The sequence below is a fragment of the Triticum urartu genome, chromosome 2 (genome assembly GCF_003073215.2).
Source record: "Triticum urartu cultivar G1812 chromosome 2, Tu2.1, whole genome shotgun sequence".
Taxonomy (NCBI): domain Eukaryota; kingdom Viridiplantae; phylum Streptophyta; class Magnoliopsida; order Poales; family Poaceae; genus Triticum; species Triticum urartu.
The window spans coordinates 2,885,079-2,904,611 of record NC_053023.1 but is presented as its reverse complement, the minus strand read 5'-3'; positions in this window follow the sequence as shown (position 1 = coordinate 2,904,611).

The following is a 19,533-nucleotide window of genomic DNA, read 5'->3' as shown; positions in this document are numbered from 1 at the left end:
GGGATTACACTTCTGTAATCTCATTATGTTGAGAAGGTGTTGAGCTGTTTTGAATATTCAGACTGCGAACCCAGCTCCTGGCATTAAGTCATCTCTGGGCTTAAATCACCCTGGTGTTAACGTATTCTGGACTTAAGTAGACATGTTAAGTCATAACCCGGTAGATTGTAACCCGGATCCTAACCTGGCATCTACTTAGCCATGAAAATGAGCCACTTGGAGATAAGAAAAAAGCCCACGTTAAGAAGCTCAGGGTTAAGAAGCCAGAAATAGGCTAAGTCATAATCTTACTAGGATTCCACATTTAACCTGCCCCTTCAACTTATATAAGGAGGGGCAGGGGCCCCAAAAGGATCAGGTTTTAGACAGACAGACAAGTCTTAGACATGATCAAGGTAGATGCTCTCGAGATAGAAGTATCGAAAAACCACCCTTATGACCGAGATCATCATCAATATCATTCAAGCAGGATGTAGGTTTTTACCTCTACCACGAGGGGCCGAACCTGGGTAAAATCTCGCGTCTCTCAATTCCGATCAACCCCGTTCAAGCTACCGCCTAGTTGCGATGGCCTCATGACTAAATCCTCACACTAGGATATCTGCCGTGACAAAACCACGACCGTTGGCACCCACCGTGAGGCCAGCACACGTTGGTGTTGAGTTCTTGGAGGGAATTCTTAAAGGATCGAGAAGCTGGCGATATGCCGGGCAAAGAAGAGAAGGCGCAAAAGGATCTACAGGCTCAACGAGCAGTCGCAATGGCATGTACGAAATTGAGATCAACAGAGTTTAGGTTTGGATCTGCTTCCTCTCCCGCGACCGCGTCGCCCCGCGGGCGGCCGGTCGCGTCCAGCCTCCTCCCCCCGCAACTCTCCCTACCCCTTCCTCCATGCCGCCGTCGCCGGCGCCGGCTGCGGGCTTGGCCCGGGCGACGCTGTTGGCAACGGCCCCCTGGCCTTTCCCCTCTCGGGTGTCCATCGGCGCGGGACGGGGCGACCCCGGGTGGTGCTTCTAGGCGGCGACGGGGGCTCCTGGCGCAAGCGGGGGCGGACTTCTGGTCGGCGGCGTCGCCGTTGGCGGCAGGGCGACGCGGCGGCGCGGTCTGGCGGCGCCCACTCGGCCCAGATCTGGGCCCTTCGGGCCCCATCTGGGCCTGGGCGGGCTGGTGGCGGGGTGGGTCTGCTTCGTGGCTTCCGGGAGGCGGGGGAGCGGCGATGAGCGGCAGGGTGCTGGCGGCGCCATCGCCGGCTTGCTGCAGCGTGGCGGCGGGGCTTAGCGGGCCCGTTTCGGGCCTGGCCGGGCCAGGGGTGGCCTGGCATGCCCTGCTGCCGCGTCCGGACAGCTACCGCGACGGTGCCGGAGGCTCTGGCCTCCCGCACGACGGCGGTGGAGGTGGTTTCCTCCCGTTCGGCTTCGGTGCTACTTCTCCCTCTGCGGGGCGCTTCTCTCCGGTCCTCTTGGCCTCGTGTGGGTGTTCGCAGTGAGGCGGCGTGGGTGGCGGCGCAACCGAGATGGCGCATGGTGGTGGGCGGCGGTTTGGCTGATCGGCTCCGGTCCGTTGGGCGGTGGGGATTGGAGTATGGGAGAAATCTTTGCCAGTCTTCGGCTCCGATGCGGTGACACCTACGGATGCCACCATTCCTTCCTGAAGGGTGTCGGTGATATCCATCCCTTACCTCCCTCCGCGTGCCGGGGAAACCCTGGGACATGTCCGGGCAGCAGTGTCGTCGGCGTCGCTTACCTTCTTGGAGATGATGTTTTGTTCGCGGTGGTTCGGAGCCTCGGGTTGTAGTGGTTTGTCTCTGGTGGGCGTAGCGGTGGCGGGTTATCCGCACTTGTCGAGCTACCGTTGTTGGCATTTGCTTCTTTTTCTTTTTCTTTTTGACTTGTTGTGCTGTTCGCCCCAACAATCCTGTATCAGTGTTGGTTGCTTTGGAATACAAAGTGGGGGAAACCCTTTTTCGATAGAGTTTAGGTTTGCAGTCTGTCCGCCGTCTCGGGTCCAGAAGACCGATGGGTTATTTTTTTCCACCGTACCAACCTACGGCAGCGGTCAATCGGGCCCGTCCAGGAATTCCCCGGCACACGGCTGTGTCTAAGTGCTACTGCATCTTCTCATAAGGCTGGTCATAGTGTGGGGTAACTTAGATACTACTCCCGGTCGTCGGCGACCTCGCCACCACATCACTTCCCCGGCGCCCCGGCAAGCTACTACGCCAACCCCTCGCCACAGCCGCTCATCTACCCCGGCGCCTCGACGAGCTCCGTCTCCAACCCCTCGCTTGCATCGCTTGGCAATTCCTATTTCGCGTTCTGCTGGTGGATTTTGTGATTCAGCAGCCGTACGTGTTCAAGCAGAGACTCCCAAGTCTGTAGCAACCTCTCACCCTGAATTAACTAAATAATGAGCTCATGTGCAGGCCGTTGCTTGCTTGATTTGGTGACCTGAACATAGCTGCTCGATGCCGATAAAACGTACGGGATTAGTGTTGTTCTATAGTAGATTCTGTTAATCCTGTACAAAATGCATATGCAAAGCGAACCATTAGCAGAGACTAGATTCAATTAACTAGGAGAGACTAGGTAAAGTAATATGTGATATTCAGTTAATTGATGGCTAACTAGGCTATCCATGTAATGCTTAATATGTTTTATATTTTTAGTACGGAAATTTGCAATGGCTCCTAGGTGCATATGCACCCATTGTCTAAATACACATTTTGAAAAGTTGGAAAATTCTGTACAAAAATCCCGCGTGTATATCCGGATATTCTATGTGCGTGCACAAAGTTTTCGGTGAAAACGAGGTTTTTTGTGGCTTGTGTAAAAAAGAAAATTTCTGATGCTTCATTACAACTATTCATTTTTCATTTCTTTATTTTTTTACACAAGCCACAAAGAACGTGTTTTTCACCGAAACTTTGTGCATGCACATAGAATGTCTGGGTATACCCGCAAGATTTTTATTTCGAATTTTTCAACTTTCCAAAATGTGTAATTTAGACAATGGGTGCATATGCACCTAGGAACCAAAACACCCCGTCCTACTTTTTAGTACTATTATATATTGGCACTTTATTATGGATCAATTCTATGTTGAGTTCATGCATTTGCACAAACAAGCAAAAAATTAGATTGATACATGCTACACATAGATCACAGTGTTGAGGTATTACTATAGATCCTACAAAGTAATCAATGAGGATCCCTATGCTACCATATCTATGACACCCATCACTATGGAGATAGTACAGAGTGGTAACATATGCATGTGATCCCTAGTAACAATGAGAAGTGCATATGCCGACTCAGCCCGGAGACCCGGACTTCAAAACTGCCACATACACGTAGTCAGTGCAGATGCTAACAAAAAATAACCTTTTTGATTTGATTTTCTTTGGCTTGTTTATCAGTTGTCTCTTACTGCTTCCTGACATTGCCTCAGTTTGGGCCTGAAATACTGATGTACTTTGGTTGTAGCAACTTCCAATGAATTTAATAGATGGTCGTGGTCTTTGCATCTATGAAATAGTTTCCAATTGAACAACTTCAATTGTAGGTGCCTACTATTCATTTGTTGACTTGCTTCAGACAATCTTTCGCCGTGCTATATTTGTGAAGAGGTAATATTTAGTACATGTTGTCTGCACACATTATTAGCTCTTCTGTTCTAAATGTAAAGTCATTATGCAGGTAAAGACATATGAGAGGCGAAGAATAGCAAATGATTCCACATATTGGTGAGTGTGCCCTTGTGGCCCAATTCCATGTTTGAAGCCACCTATACGGAATGCTCTGATCATACTGGACCGCCATTACTGACATGGCAATTGTCTTAGGGTTTTATTTCAGCTGATATGGAGGGACTACTTGAGATTTCTTTCAGCAAAATATGGGAAGTCCATTTTCTTACAAGGTAAATAAGATACAGCTGTATCATTCTGAAATTTTGTCTTTCGTGTATATTTCTGAAATGATACACACATGTTTTTTTTCTTCTGAAAAAGGGCCATGTCCAGCAAAAGAGCATAATCCTTCTGTAAATATTAAGGTTCATCTTTCTGAATTTATTTTCTCAATATAAACTTAGAGCCTGGCATACAAAACCAAAAGCATGCTTATATATCAAGATGTAGTGCATTCCCGTATGGATGTACGTGGTTGTGATCTTCATTTTGTATTGGTCCAGTGGTTTAACTAGATCCTTGAGATGCCACTCAATTTGACCCGAATAAGGTTGAAATTTGAATCATAAATAAGCTAGGATAATATCATAATCTATATGCCAAACTTTTCTGAAGGGATTAGTGTCTTCTAGGTTGTAGGTGCTGACAATTCTTATTTTCTTCTTCAAAAAAATATAGGAAAGGCCAACCATTATTTTAGTTTTCATTATGAGCTAATCTGGATGATGTACAGAGTCGACCATAGTTCAAAAGATGTCTGTTGATGAAGGTTGGTTTAATTCCACTATTCCAGTTCACACATGTACATTGTTCTACTTTTTCTGCAGTTTTCAGTGCATGTTTGGAGAAGCGGGTAAATTTTCATAAGAAAGAGGTCAAAGGAGCAAAAGGCACGAGCAGAAAGGAGAATGCCACAGGGACGACGCCGCATGTAGTGCCTTTGGAAGGATTCACTCTGGAGGAGTAGTGGTGGCCGGCCATCGCGCGGGGGAAGCAGAGAGGATGTCTGTCAAAATGCCTAGAAGGCCTAGAGGAGGATGGCCGCGAGCAGTTTTGTGCGACACTTGTCAACGTGAGAGCGTAATTTCTCAAGGTACCAACACCCTTGTTTTCACCCGACGTTTCCTCAGCTAGCTATGCACAATCAGTAAGGACTATTTCATGCATCCGGGCGAGGGCTCTTGCCATCCACCTCGAAAGCAATAAGATAGCATCCATGTTGTCGTCTGTTGTTGTTAGTTTGGATTCCAATTTCCTCTGTGTGATGTTCCTTAATGCATGATTCAGTTTCAGTGTGGACAGGATTGACTTGTTGTTTCATTCAGTTTGCAAGGGTTATTCTGTGCAAATTCTTAACACAGTCATCATAACTGCATCTATAGCAAATAGCTATTTATCAAAATGATAGACGACTCCAAGATTATGGTTGTACTATGCCAAATTGCCAATTGCTATTACTAGGAGTAAAATAATCATGTATCTCTAAAAAAACAACTACTAATGTACTCCCTCCGGAACAAATATAAGACAGTTTATATCACTAATTTAGTGATCTAAACGGTCTTATATTTGTTTACAAAGGGAGTATCATGCAAACATTTGAGGCACACTAGCGAAGATGCATGGCAGCAGAAGCGGCACTCCGAGCACATGGTCGCCGCGAGAGCCTTGCTGGAGTAACGGAAAAAATTGTTGGATTTGAAGCACATCATGTAGGAGAGACAGGATAGGTCGGGGTATAGTGGCCGCGTGCAAGCATTTTCTTCTCCTCTGAAGGGAAGAACGCTAATTACTTTTACATTAATAGTATTGTTTAACACTGAAGGGAGAAGAAAATGGCATATAATCCATCAAAATTCATGGTGTGGATGTGGAAGGTTGGGGGATTTTTAGACGGATGCACCATTGATGGTGGTTGCGAGCTTGGCAACAAGCTTCGATCGGGAAGATAGAGATAGTGAGTGAAGAGGAGGAGGAGAAGGAGTACGAATAAAACGAGTGCTATAAGGCTAGAAAAAAAAATCAATAATGCTGCTTAATGTGCATTAGGATCCTAAAGATATATGTTTGGGACAATTAAGCACTAGCATATTTATACACCTGTTGCAACACACAGGCTAATTAGTTCAAATTTATTTGGTTTAAGGGTTTTTGTAGGGATGATGTATGTTGCCCTTACAAAAACGCTCTAGAAATTAAGATTTTATCTTCATGTCTTGCTTGTGCACTGAATAATTATATTGTCCACAAAAAACATACAACAGTAATACATCTCTATCTACCAATGCATACTTGCACTTCAGTCTGTAAGAATTAGGTGTTGAGATATGGAGGAGCCGTCACATGCAAGGGGGGAGGTGGTGTTAGCCTACCATCAGAATGTGGGTGAAGACAATGGCAAGGAGCAATAGGATGCCACATGCAGAATTCAACTGCTGCGAAAAAATGTAGACGAATGACATATGGTCCCTACCATAGCATTCACTAAATAAACTAATAAATGAATTATAAATATATATATATATATGGACATGTCACTTAATTATCTATTTAATTTATTCACTAATATCTGATTGAATCAAGCATGTGCGCGAGGGAGGGAAGAGGAGAGAATCATTGACATTTTGCATGCTTTGGATGAACAATTTTATTCATTGCTTTCTTTTTCCGTGATAACACATGAGCGTGGGACTATCGTGGTAGAGTCCGGGATGAAGGGTGGGTCCAATATAGAACCAGGAGTTACTAGCACTAACATGGGTAGAGTGTCCACCGCAATGTTGATCACTAGCTCACTTAAAACACAAGTTAATGGATTTTGTGATAAGAGTGAGGGTTGAGAGTGAGTGGGATGGGGGTTAGGGTTGGTATGTAAAGTTATGGGTTCACCTTCTTGGCTCTGGGGGCATCACAGACGGCACATACCTCCTCCCCCTTGATGGCGGTGATGGAACGACACAAACACGGGGGAGGCGATCATGGCGGCAAGCAGGGCAGGCACTACAGGGCACTCCTCCTTGACGGCCCGGGAGGAAGTACGGTATGAAGAAGAGAGGGTGCCATGGTGAAAGTGAGGTGGGTGTCATCCTATTTTAAAGGAGAGGGCTCCAGCATGAAATGTCCCGCTACGGCGGGAAACCAAGCGGGAGGGTTCGACGAGAAACAGAGAGGGTGCGTCGTGAGGGTGGGGTTTTGCGTTGCAACCGTGTGTTGGAGATAACATCACAAATAGTCTGAATAGTCACATTACTTCCTCACATGTGTGTTGAATTTGGGGAACCCGGACTGTCCAGATGGTTGAATTTCGGGGAGCACGTTGGGTGCTCATCTGACATCGGAACACGTCTAAATATGTGAGGGGAAAATAAGTTTTGACTTTGAAGACGACTTTAATTATTTCTTTGATTCATTTACACGCATTGTTGCCCCTAGCAGCCCGTAGCAACGCACGGACATTCTACTAGTAAGGATAAGGACCACCCGCGTATAGTTATAGATATCTATACCTTATTTTTTTACTAATAATAAAGCAAGGTGCATTTTGCTAATTTTTTCATCCGTTCACCCTCGAAAAGAATTTTTTTCTATCCGAGGTGGTACTAAATTTTATGTGTTTTCTTGCTAGAAAAAGAATTTTCGTACGTGGGTCACGCGCTATGGCCCAGCGAAGCCATCCCACTTATTTTTCTGCCCATGCAGCTGGGAAAATTCTATTGTCCGTGCTCGGCGTCAGATAGTCAAGTTTCCCACAGAGCAACCAATATTGGGCTTCTATTTTTATTTTTATTTTGCTATCTCTTTTTCCCTTCCAAGTTTACTTTCCTTTTAGAATTTACTTTTAAAATTAAAAATTCTCAAAAAACGTTCAGAATAAAAAAACAATTTTTGGAAATTTTTCAGAATTCCAAAATTTTGATGCTATTTTGAAAAATATTCGGAACTTCCAAAATGTTTCCAATTTTTTAACAAAAAATATTGTTTTTCAAAATTGTTCAATATGTCTAAACAGAAAATGACATTTCAAAAAAAGCTCCAGATTCAAAAAATATTCATGTTTTAGTGAATTTTTCAAAAGTAAAAATAATGTTCGTGTATAAAAGATACGCATTTTATAAAAATCTTATGAATTTTGAACACATGTTCCCATTTTATAAAAAATGCTCACAAATTCAAATAATGTTCATGTTTTTTAGTCGGAGTTTCGCACAAGACAACCGATAATGGGCTGGCCTGTTTTTTGTGTGTTTAACTTCTATTTTTATTCTTCTGTCCCTATTTTTTCCCTTCCATTTTTACTTTTCTTTTCAAATTTATTTCGTAAATTAAAAATCTCAAAAAAAAATTGGATTTAATAAAAACAAAATTTTGAAAATGTTAAGAATTCCAAAATTTTGTTCCTACGTTAAAAAATATTCGAAACTTGCAAAACATTTCCCCTTTTTTCAAAAAATATTTTTTTCAAAATTGTTCTACATGTCTAAAATAAAATGGCATTTAAAAAATGCTCCAAATTTAAAAATATTTTTCATTTAAAATTTCACAATTATTTATTTTGTATAAAATATACACATTTTCTAAAATTCTTAAGAATTTTTAACACATGTTCCTGTTTTTAAAAAATGTTCAGAAAGTCAAATAATGCTAATGCTTGTATAAAAAAAGTTGGTGTTTTGAGAAAATGATTGTGAATTTAAAAGGATGTTCCCTTTCCTATTTTCTTCGCATTTTTCCAAAAGTGTTCATAATTTTTTAAAAACTATTCCAGATTGAAAGATTGTTCATGTTTCCTAGAATATTTAGAAACTTCATGCCTTAAAATCCCCTTGATTGAAAGGATTGAAAGGAAATGTAGATTGAATAACTCATGTGCCTTCTCTGGCGTATGATGACGTAACAAAACTCTTAAATGCCCTCGATCAATTAATGAAAAAATATCGGATTGATTCCTTCACATGCGGCTAAACCGAGAAACTAAATGTTCCTTTTCTCATGTGCATATATAATTCTCACTGACTTTAAATGCATACTATTTTATCTCTCGTTGCAATGCACGTGCATATGTGCTAGTATCTATCTATGAAACTACCTGGCTAATTATCTGATTTGAAAGAATGCGTACATACATAGTTTGTTACTCTACAAGATTCTTTAGGGCATCGACATCCACCAACGGGCATACCAACCTAGTTAGAGAGTTTCAAAAGTTATGCGAAAACACCATCACAATCTTCGCCAACACTGACCTTTTCTCAAAGAATTATGTTTATATTAATTTGTGCACATAGAACGTTACAACCTCGATGGCCAAGACTCAGCAAACAGGTCATTACTGACTACCTTGCAAAAACAAGGCATTACTGACTACCTCGCAAAAAACAAGGCATTACTGACTAACAACATTACTCGCATCTTCTCTATCAAAGTTACCTAGGGCATGGGAGACGCGAGTGCCACTCCTAGGAGTCATCGGCAGGTCGAAGCCATGAAGCAGGTTCAACAATTGTTCTTTCCTTTCACTTGTGTGTATAATGTCATCGCCTTCCTCATGACCCTAGGTTGCGATAGCAGCCGTGACCTTTTCTTGCAGGACGGATGAGAGAGGGAAGACATCAGTTTCTCCAATATAGTTTTTCTTTCCATCTTTCCGACCTTCTCAAGGGCTCGAGGGGCTTCATGTGGATCGGAACCAGCAGCGGCGAGTAGCATCATTCCGATATAATCTGCTTCTATCTCCTGCCTGCATGTATAGTTAACACGATCACTATATCAGTCAACTTGCATGGTTAATTTAGTACGTGCAATGCAATTAATTAGGGCAATCTGGAAGCCTACATGTTCTAATACAAAGCCATCACATTGCTTTGGGTTTTTTTTATTTTCCTGGTCTGCACAAAGCGTCTTATATGACTTTGGTAGTTGCTGGTGTGTCTTTGTGTGTGTTCGTACTGGCTGCATGCATTCTAGCTATGCAGGGTGACCGGGTTGATGCATGATTTTCAGCCAATAAAATTCACTATGTTGAAAAATATAAAAATGATATGAACGATTAATTAATTACGTACCTTGGTAGGAATGGGGCAGTGAGGAGGGCCGGACACCACTTGTTGTCGATCAAGTTTGCGATCATCTCTGACGTGTGCTTTGCAAGAACGTGTCCGAACTATACATAAAATATGTAGTAGTGCAAAAGAAAAGTTAATACTATGCATGCTCTGCCGGATGAACAGACGATCTGAGCTACGTACCTCGTGCCCAAGAACAGCGGCGATCTCGGCGTCGGTGTGGAGACGGCGGAGTAGCCCGGTGAAAACTACGATTTTCCCGGTGCACAGCACATAAGCGTTGACGCCGTCGTGTCTGAGAACAACCGCCTCCCAATTGAGGTTGTCCACCCAGTGGCGAGCTTTGTTGGCCAGGCTACGGTGGACGCCGCCGACAAGCTCCATGACGATGCGGTTAACGCGGACGTTGCGGTCGTCGTTCTCCTCGAGTATCCTTGATGCGTACTGCTTCTTGAAAGCGGCGAAGTAGGAGTCGGTGGCATGGCGCTCGCGTGCGGCCCGGCCGGAGCGGGGGACGAGGTGGGCGCGGTTGGTGTAGGGCACCGTCTCGACGTGGTAGCCACGGTACATGGTGATCGCCGGCCGCCGTGGGCTACGTATACAGGAGATTCATCGGGGGTGTAATTTGTAGTATATACTTTATAGCAGGGAGTTAGTTGAGGAGTAGGAGTCGGAATTGATCTATCGGAACCGATTATGAACACGTATAGCTATATGAGCCGCAGTTGCACTAATTAAAGGAAACGGCTGTTAATTCTGTCCATCCATCCGTCAGCAGGCTTCTTTTACATGAGATATACTACTGTATTATATAATAGGGATAAGTATATATTTTGTCATTTAATTTTTCCAAAAGTATATAAATGGCCCCTTAACTCTAAAACCGGCAAATTTTAGTCTCTCAACAGTTAAAACCGGACATGTTTAGTCTCTCAAGTTTTAAAACCAAATAAGTTTAGTCACTTCTGGTGGTTTTCTACCAACGCGGAATAGTTTTTGACTCAAGCTAACAAGTGTGGGTCCCACGTCATGTATCAATTTTGTCCACTTTAATTCTTGCACTCTATCTCCCTAAGAGAAACTTTAGCAGACCCGCAAAACGCCCGACCCGCAAAAATTCCAGCGAGTATGCGGGCTCGGGTCAATTTTCCGGCCAGAACAGAGCCCGCATACTCGCCTGGCCCGCAAATTTTTTTGCCGCAGCCCGCAAACTGCACGCCCCGAGCACTATAAATGCGGTTCCGCGACCTTTTTGCGGGTCTAAACCCTATCCCCCGCCGTCGCAAGCCACCTAATTTCCCTTTCCTCTCTCCCAATTTCTCGCCGCCGGCGACCCTCCGCCCTGCGTCCAACCGCCTTGTGGGGGTGAATGTGGAGCTCCGGACGCGGCTCCGGCAGCAGATCCGGCCATGAGAGGGACTCGGAGCGCGAGCGGCGCGTCCGGTCCGACGGCGTGAGGAAGCGCGGCGCCCGGAAGTGGACCAATCACGGGCTGTCGCCGCCGGTGAGCTTCGACCGCCGCGAGCTGAGGAATACGACCGCCGGCGCGCGTCCTTCTCCTCCGCGAGGTCTTCCTACGCCGGATCCTCCTCCTCCTCCACCGCGGGCTTCCTCCCCGTGAAGAGGGAGTGGTCGGACGAGTAGGAGGAGCCGGAGCCGCCGGCGTCGTTCGCCTTCGTCCCGGTGAAGGAGGAGCCCGCTCCGCTCGGCTGCCGCCGCGGAGTCGTCGGGCCCGAGGACTACGTCGCAGACTTCGACGCCGTCGCCGCCGCTATCGCCGAGCGGAGCGTGCGCGAGGAGGAGCGCCGGCGCCACACCCAGGAGCTCGAAGCCCTCGAGTGGCGGCAGGCGGTCGCCGACAACATTGTCGCCAACGAGAAGGCTGACGAGTGGCGCCACATCCGCGTGGAGCAGGCGGAGAAGTACGTTGATCTGTGCAGCTCCGGCGAGGAGGATTGAGCGTCCGGCTCCTCCACAACATCGTCCAGTTGCCGTCGTCAGATCCAACCCCCTAGTACTAGTTTAACGTAGTATTTAGTATAGCTATGCTTGTAGTTTGTTGATCATGTGATGAACTATGTAGTATGTGATGAACTATGTTTGTGCAATTTCTTTCGCGAAAGTATTTTTTCAAATTATGCAGGTTTAGATACAGGTTCTGCTCGGCCGCGCATGTTTTGACCCGCAAACGCGATCTTCGTGAAACCGCAAACGCGTTTTGTGGGTCGTATTTTTGCGGGGTCTGCTAGAGTTGCTCTAAGTTACATGGATCCGGCATGTAAGGAGCGTCTTCAACCTCTGAACGACCGAAGGCTAGATGGGAGAAGGGCTCAGCCAGCGGCAGCCAGTGCACGGTGGCTGTCGGCCATGACGCTGCTCCTCCGGCTGAGGCAGCGCCCAACTCACAATATCAATCCGCTCGTGTATAAAGCCCTGATGCGCTTCTGGCTGTCGAATATTTAGATAGGCCGTTGATCATTTCCCGTTTTCTTCTCATTCAGTTAGCAGGGCACGAACTCATTATTTTGTGTGGAGGCCGGGCGCGTGAGTCCGGCAGCTGCATGCATGTCGCTGCAAGTGTCCAGCTGCGCGTCAAGTTGTTCGCTGCACAAACCACTCGATCGAGTGCTAGTATTCATCCACGATCCACCTGAGCGTGTGAGTCGAGAGCTAGATTAATGAACGCGCATACGCAAGCAGGCTGTCGGCTTTGCTTTTACTGCGTACATGCATCGACATGTACTCGTATCTACTACGAGCGAACCACAGCAAGGCAGCACTGCAAGCCAGGCCAATTCTAATCTCGCCGGAAAGTCGCGTTGCCGCCGTCGAACAGGCTGGCACCGGAACAATCTCGCCATAGGCGGCATACGTCGCAGCCGGTAAGGACGGACGCGCACTGCTCTGCTTCTGCGCCCGCGAGGCGGCGGTGTAAGTGGCGACGGGGAGCGTGATGAGGGCATGAGGCCAAGGCAGCGCCCAACCTTCCATGGCTCTCACTTTTTTCTACTGTATAGTGTCTACCACCCATGTCATCGGCAGAAAACTACCCAAAAGAGCGCTAGGGAATAAACTTATCCGGTTTTAAAAGTTGAGGAACTAAGTTTTGCTGATTTTGAAGTTAAGAGATCATTTCTTTACTTTTAGAAAAGTTAAGGATTGAAAAATATACCTTTCCCTATATAATAACTGCACTACTAGTGCATGCATGCATTTACGATCATCATGAAGATTGATCGATCGATCTCTAAGTTTTTTCGCTTTGAGCTCTGTCACTTTTACAAATCCCTACTTTCCTATGTGAAGGTCGTTTCTTTTACTTTATGTAATTTTTATTTTGAATCTGAGTCTCCATCTTCTCTTATAAAAGCACCAACTAGGAGGCAATATGATCATACTTGAGTATTGGGTGCAGTTAATATGCGAGTGTGATGGATCAATGGTTGAGCATGATGGGCTAGGGATAACTTATTTTAGCGTTGATATTTTGAAAGACATGATTGCTTGTTGATATGCTTGAGTATTTAAATTATCATGTCAAAATTAGACTATTGCTTTGAATCACATAAAATTCCAAATGCCCATGCTATAAAGAAAAGAATATGATATAACATGTTAGGCAGCATTTCACATCAAATTTTTTGTTTTTATCATTTACCTACTGGAGGACGAGTAGGAGTTAAACTTGGGGATGTTGATACGTCTCCAGCGTATCTATAATTTTTGACCGTTCCATGTTGTTATATTATCAATGTTGGATGTTTTATAATCATTTTATATCATTTTTGATACTAACCTATTGATGCGGTGCATACCAGGCATGCTTCCAAATTATTGTACTGCTCACCACGGTAGAGGACGCGGTCATTAATGCAGGCATGTATCTCTGCGTTCAGTCCTACTAAATTGCTAATTGCACACATAGCCGGGATTAAATTTAATTGTAACCATTAGATTTTATTAGGTGGGACTAATCTGACGGTGGTAATTAGGCTGTGTACATCTGCAGGGTGGCTTAAGAAAGAATTAGTTGGATTGTACCGTAACAACGGAAGCGTGCACGTTCAGCGGCCCGCCCTGGTGGCATTGCTAACCAATGCATGCTATGCATGCTAGAGTATATCATCTCGATCGGCGCATGCCTTCCTTCCATCTGTACAAATATTGGCCTGATCCGTTGGCGAGATCGCCGGGGAGGGTTTCGCGGCAGCCGCAGGACATACGTACGTACTCCTGCTTAATCTACCAGTCAAAATTAAAGTTGCCTGAGTTCACCACACAGGGTAATAGGCCTACCTGCAGGACAGTTGTTAATTTCCACTGATAATGTGTGTAAATTTCCGTCGCCACCGCCCACAAGGTGTCTTTTCATCTACCGGTCAAGCTAGTGGCTTTGATCAGTTGTGCGCCCATCTTCGTGGCACATGGCAACAGAGGAGATCGTCATCGACATGCCGGTCCACGGTGGCGAGGATGTCGTGCAGCGCGCGGCGGCGGCTGTGGAGGCTGCAGCGGCGGCGGAAGATGTCATGAAGCGTGTGGCTGCGGCGGTGGAGGCTGCAGCGGCGGCGGTGCAGGCTGCCGCGGCGGCGCTGCATGCTGCATCACCTGTCCCTGAGAACGATGGCGACGGCGACCAAGAACTGCGCGCGCAAAGGAAGTGGATCAAAGAAAGCAAGACGCAACTTGTCCTTCTGATAAGCTTGTTCGCCACTGCGGCGATCGCGTTGCTGGGCATTGCCTACCCCATGGGGCTCTGGCACTGGCGGAGGTTGGTAGAAATTGTTGCGGCAAGGGGGGGGGGGGGGGGGTGGTGGGGGGGCATGAGTATTTGAGGTTGTAAATTGCTAAAACAAATCTCATCTAAGCTCTCCCTAAATTTGTTTCCTTCAGAGTTTGGTCCAAGGCTGGGGGGGGGGGGGGGGGGGGGGGGGCAGCGGCCCCCCTCGGCCTCAACATAGCTTCGCCGGTGGGCTCTGGCAAGACGACCTGCCGGGCCGGGAGGCCACGAGGCTGGAGAGCCCGTCATGATCCGCAACTACGGGCCCAATTATTTCCGGTTTAAATTGGCCTCCGACGTTTCCTTCCTTGTGTCAATCTTGATCATGCTCTTGCTTTCAAAGGAGATGTTTTACCGAACCATCCCTCGAATGCGCGCGCTCAAGTTTATAGCCTTCGTCGACATGTGTTCACACGTCTTCGCATACACTGCCGCCAGGAATCCACGGTATATCCTCCGTGGTAGTATGTTTAACTACATGGTCGCAATATGCATTTGCATCTTCACCTACGCAGGTTTTGCTGCATTTGACCTCCAACTCATCTGTTGTTTGTGTATTATTTTTTGATCGGTACGACTAACCTTCCATTAATGTGTGCAGGGTAATCAGCAAGGTGGTCAACAGATGCAGAGGCATCAAGAAGACACGATAGACAGAGCGGCCACGGAGCAGAGGAGGATCGGCAGGGGCGGGCCCCCTGGAAGGCAATCTGTCCCATTAGTCATCTAAATGCATTAGCTTGTGCATCTTCAATACAAGAATACAGATGTACTGAAATCATCTAACTAGTAGTAAGCTGAGTAGTTATGGGTATTTGTGTGCAGTGCTGTGCACGGTCTGCATATCACCACCCTTGTAGTATCCAGCCCAATCCGCAGCGTCCGCCAGATCCGCAAACAGGCAGACGTGCGGATTTGGAGTCCTTATCACCATGTTTGTACTTATTAGGTTGTTGAATCAAACCATTCTGCAAGCACCATTTCAGTAATGGCTCTTGTTCAGTATAACTACGAAGTATGTTCTAGATACATTTTTTCGATAAAAAAAAGATACAAGACAAAGCCCGAAATCATCTGTGTTAAAATTTCCTCTGTGTTAAAAACATGACCCGTTAAGAACCAATAGAATCTTGTGTTTTACAAGTGCGGCAAAACTGCATTTCTTTCCACTTGATACCAGGAGACGACCTTACCGTATGGGCAATATGAGCATTTCTGGTTCACAGACTCATTCTTTAGCATCCCATCAGCCTTCATCACCCCCACGGATCTAGTTATCACTGTCGCCGCCGATGGCTAGCGCCGGCAAATCAGTAACATCCGGGATGCTGGCCGGGGGCAGAGGCGACGCCTCATTTATTGTCTGCTCCCCTCTCTTGAGGATACGGTTTGAACAATCCCCAAAGGACTTGAAAGGATCGTTCAGTTTCTTCTTAGGAGGAACGACACCTCGCCGAATTGCCATACAGCCGAATTGCCATTTTTTTTTGAAATGGAGGCGTACCTCCGGTCTCTGCATCATGATGATGCATGCGGCTATCTTATTAACCATCCAGAATTGTCATAAAAGTCTTACAGCTCACAAAACGAAGCAGAAAAGAGTATAAAAAAAGGAAAAGTACAAGGAAACCGCGCCAACCGGCACAATGAAGATAAAAAGGACAAGCTCTCTAGACTCCTATCCTGTTATGCGAGCGCCATCCGAACCAGTTGAAGATAACCCGAGCTACCATCTCCCATTGGTTGCACCCAGTAACCAAAGGCTCCCTGGAGTTCATAGGAGTGAGTAAGGACCACGTACGGATCCAAGCTGTAGCTCTAAAGATAACCTGCAAAAAAGTTAAAGTGTGTTGTCTGTTAAAAATCATATCATTCCTGCAGTTCCATATAGCCCATAATAGCGCACATAGTCCAATCCGAATACGAGCCACAGTAATCTGTTCCACCCCAGCTAACCACGTCCCAAACAAAGACGCAATATCAACTGGAGGATTAATATTAAAAGCTATATGAATCGTTCTCCAAAGTAACTTGGCAAGTGGGCATTCAAGAAATAAATGTTGTATTGTTTCGTCATGATCACAAAAACAACACCGCGAAGAACCTACCCATCGCCTCTTAATTAAGTTGTCCTTTGTGAGTATCACTTGCTTGTGAACAAGCCACATGAATATTTTAATACGCAAAGGAATCTTAACTTTCCAAATGTGCAACGACCGTGATATGGGACCAGAGTTAATGAGATCCATATAAAAAGATTTCACCGTAAACCTCCCGTTCGTGGTTAATTTCCATTGTATTGAATCCGGCTGATCGGAGAGTTGAACTTCTATCAATCTCCGAACCAGGTGCATCCAGGAGGTCCATCTCTCACCAACTAACACTCGTCTGAGTTGGATGTTCAAGGGAATTGTTTGAAGGACGGTACCCACGTAATCCTTCTTACGTTGCACAATATTATAGAGTGTAGGATATTAGATGGCCTAGGGCGTCTCTCCTAGCCATGTATCTTCCCAAAATCTTGTTGACATGCCATTGCCAACAAAGAATTTGACCCTACGAAAGAACAGGTCCTTCGTGCGCATAAGTCTCTTCCAGAACGGCGAATCAGTTGGTCTCATGGTAACCTGGGCTAGCGTTTTCGAATGCAGATATTTATTACGCAAGATTTGAGACCACATACCCTCCGGCTCAGTCTCTAGTCTGTAGAGCCATTTGCTCATAAGACATTTGTTCTTGATTTCTAAGTTTTCAATGCCAAGACCTCCTTGGTCTTTAGGTCGGCAAATGATATCCCATCGCGCGAAACGGTATTTTCGCTTGGCCTCATCAGACTGCCAAAAGAAGCGTGATCTAAAGAAAGCAAGACGCTTGCGAACTCCTTTCGGAACTTCGAAGAACGACAGAAGGAACATCGGCATACTAGTCAGTACCGAGTTAATCAGGACTAGCCTACCTCCATATGACATAAGCTTACCCTTCCAGTAGCTTAGTTTTTTTTCAATTCGTTCTTCAATACATTTCCAATCTTTATTGAAGAACTCCTCTTTTTTTTCCTTTTTTTTATCGGGAACGAGGGTCGTCGAGGGTCGCCGAACATGAGAGGAAGAAGAAGATAAAAAAAAGAAGAGGAAAAAGAAAAAAAAGAGGAGAAGAAAGAATAGAGGAGTTCTTCTCCTCTTTTTTTTCTTCTTCTTCCTCTTTTTTTTATCGGGAACGAGGGTCGTCGAGGGTCGCCGAGGGGTTGAGAGGGTGTCGACGGTCGCCGAGGGGTCGAGGGTCGAGAGGGGGTCTAGGGTCGCCGAGGGGTCGAGGGTCGTCGAACATGAGAGGAAGAAGAGGGTAAAAAAAGAAGAGGAAGAAGAAAAAAAGAGGAGAAGAAAGAATAGAACTCCTCTATTCTTTCTTCTCCTCTTTTTTTTCTTCTTCCTTTTCTTTTTTTATCCTTGAAGCGTTGTCGAGGCCACCCCAAACCCTAAAGAAGCAGCGTCGAGGCCACCCCAAACCCTAGAGAAGCAGGGTCGAGGCCACTAATTAATATTAGTTCTACGTTTGCCACTAATATATCCATCTGTCATGTTTGAATAATAATTGCCATGATGTAAATATTTGTAGAAACTATGGACACCGCTCGAGACGAAGTACAAGAAGAGTTGTTGGGGGACATAATCGCACGAGGAAGTGATGCCGTCTGCTCGTTGTTTCTCAACGACACCGATGGTCTGGAAGCAGCTGGCTATGATTATGATGGCTCCGGTGACCTAATGCCGGTGCAAGAACGAGACCATGAGGACGGCTCCGGTGACCCAATGCCGGTGCAAGAAGGAGACCGTGATGATGTCTCCGGTGACCGAACCGAGTCCGGCCAGGTATATATATTAGTTAAGCTTCTGCTGACTAGCTAATTGATGCATTCATTGTTTTGGTATGTACACATATTAATTAAGTCTTTCTTTCTTTTTTCTAGCCCTCCGGATCGAGCACAACTTCGGTAAAGAGACGAGGCCCGAAGAAAAAGTTGACCTCGGATGAAAAGTTTGAGGTCATAGCAATCGCGCCCGACGGCCAACCGATTGAACCCCTCCGGACAAAGAGCACATTTGTTGCTCAGTGCGGGGTTTTGGTTAAGGACAAGATCCCGATCAGCATCCAGCAATAGTTAAAGCTGGCTACAGAAGACCCTGAGGTGTCTTATGTCAATGATATGCAGAAAAATGATCTTTGGACTGAGCTGAAGTCAAATTTCACCCTACCGCAAGAGGATGATCCGGAGAAGCCAGTTAAAGAGCAATTAATCAAGTCTTTTGCTCTTAAGAGGATGGCAAAACTATTCAGGACGTGGAAGAAAGAGCTGAATAAGTTTGTCGAAAATAAAGAGACACCAGAATTCAAGGGCAGATATGAGAAGATCAGAGATCACTGGCCCGCATTTGTGGCCCACAAGACATCGGAAAAGAGTAAGAAGATGTCGGCGACAAACAAGCAAAATGCTGCGAAGAAGAAGCATCACCATCGCACGGGGTCAGGTGGCTACTTCGTAGCCCGGCCTAAGTGGGCCAAGACTGAGAATGATCTGGCTGATAAAGGGATCGAACCAGAGACAATTAACTGGCCAGACCGTTGCCGGACTTGGTTCTTCGGGGCTGGCGGAACCTTGGACCCTGTATCCGGGAAGTGCATTTGGACGAACGATCAAATGGACATACCAGTCAAGAAGCTTCAGCAGTATATCGAAGCAGCGCAGCAATGGATGTTCGTTCCAGAGAGAACGACGAGCTCACAATGGCCCTCGGGAATCCTGAGCACCCTGGACGGACACGAGGCACGCCAGGCTCATCCCGTGGAAAGTTGGGTTTTCGGACGCAGGCGGTTACAAATGCCAAGAGAGGAGGAAAAAAGTGCATCAGACCCAAATGCAGGCGCTGCAAGCAAGGGTACAAGCGATAGAGGAACGAGAAGCAAATCGCAGCAAACGAACTGCCGAAGCTTCCCCCGAAGCTACC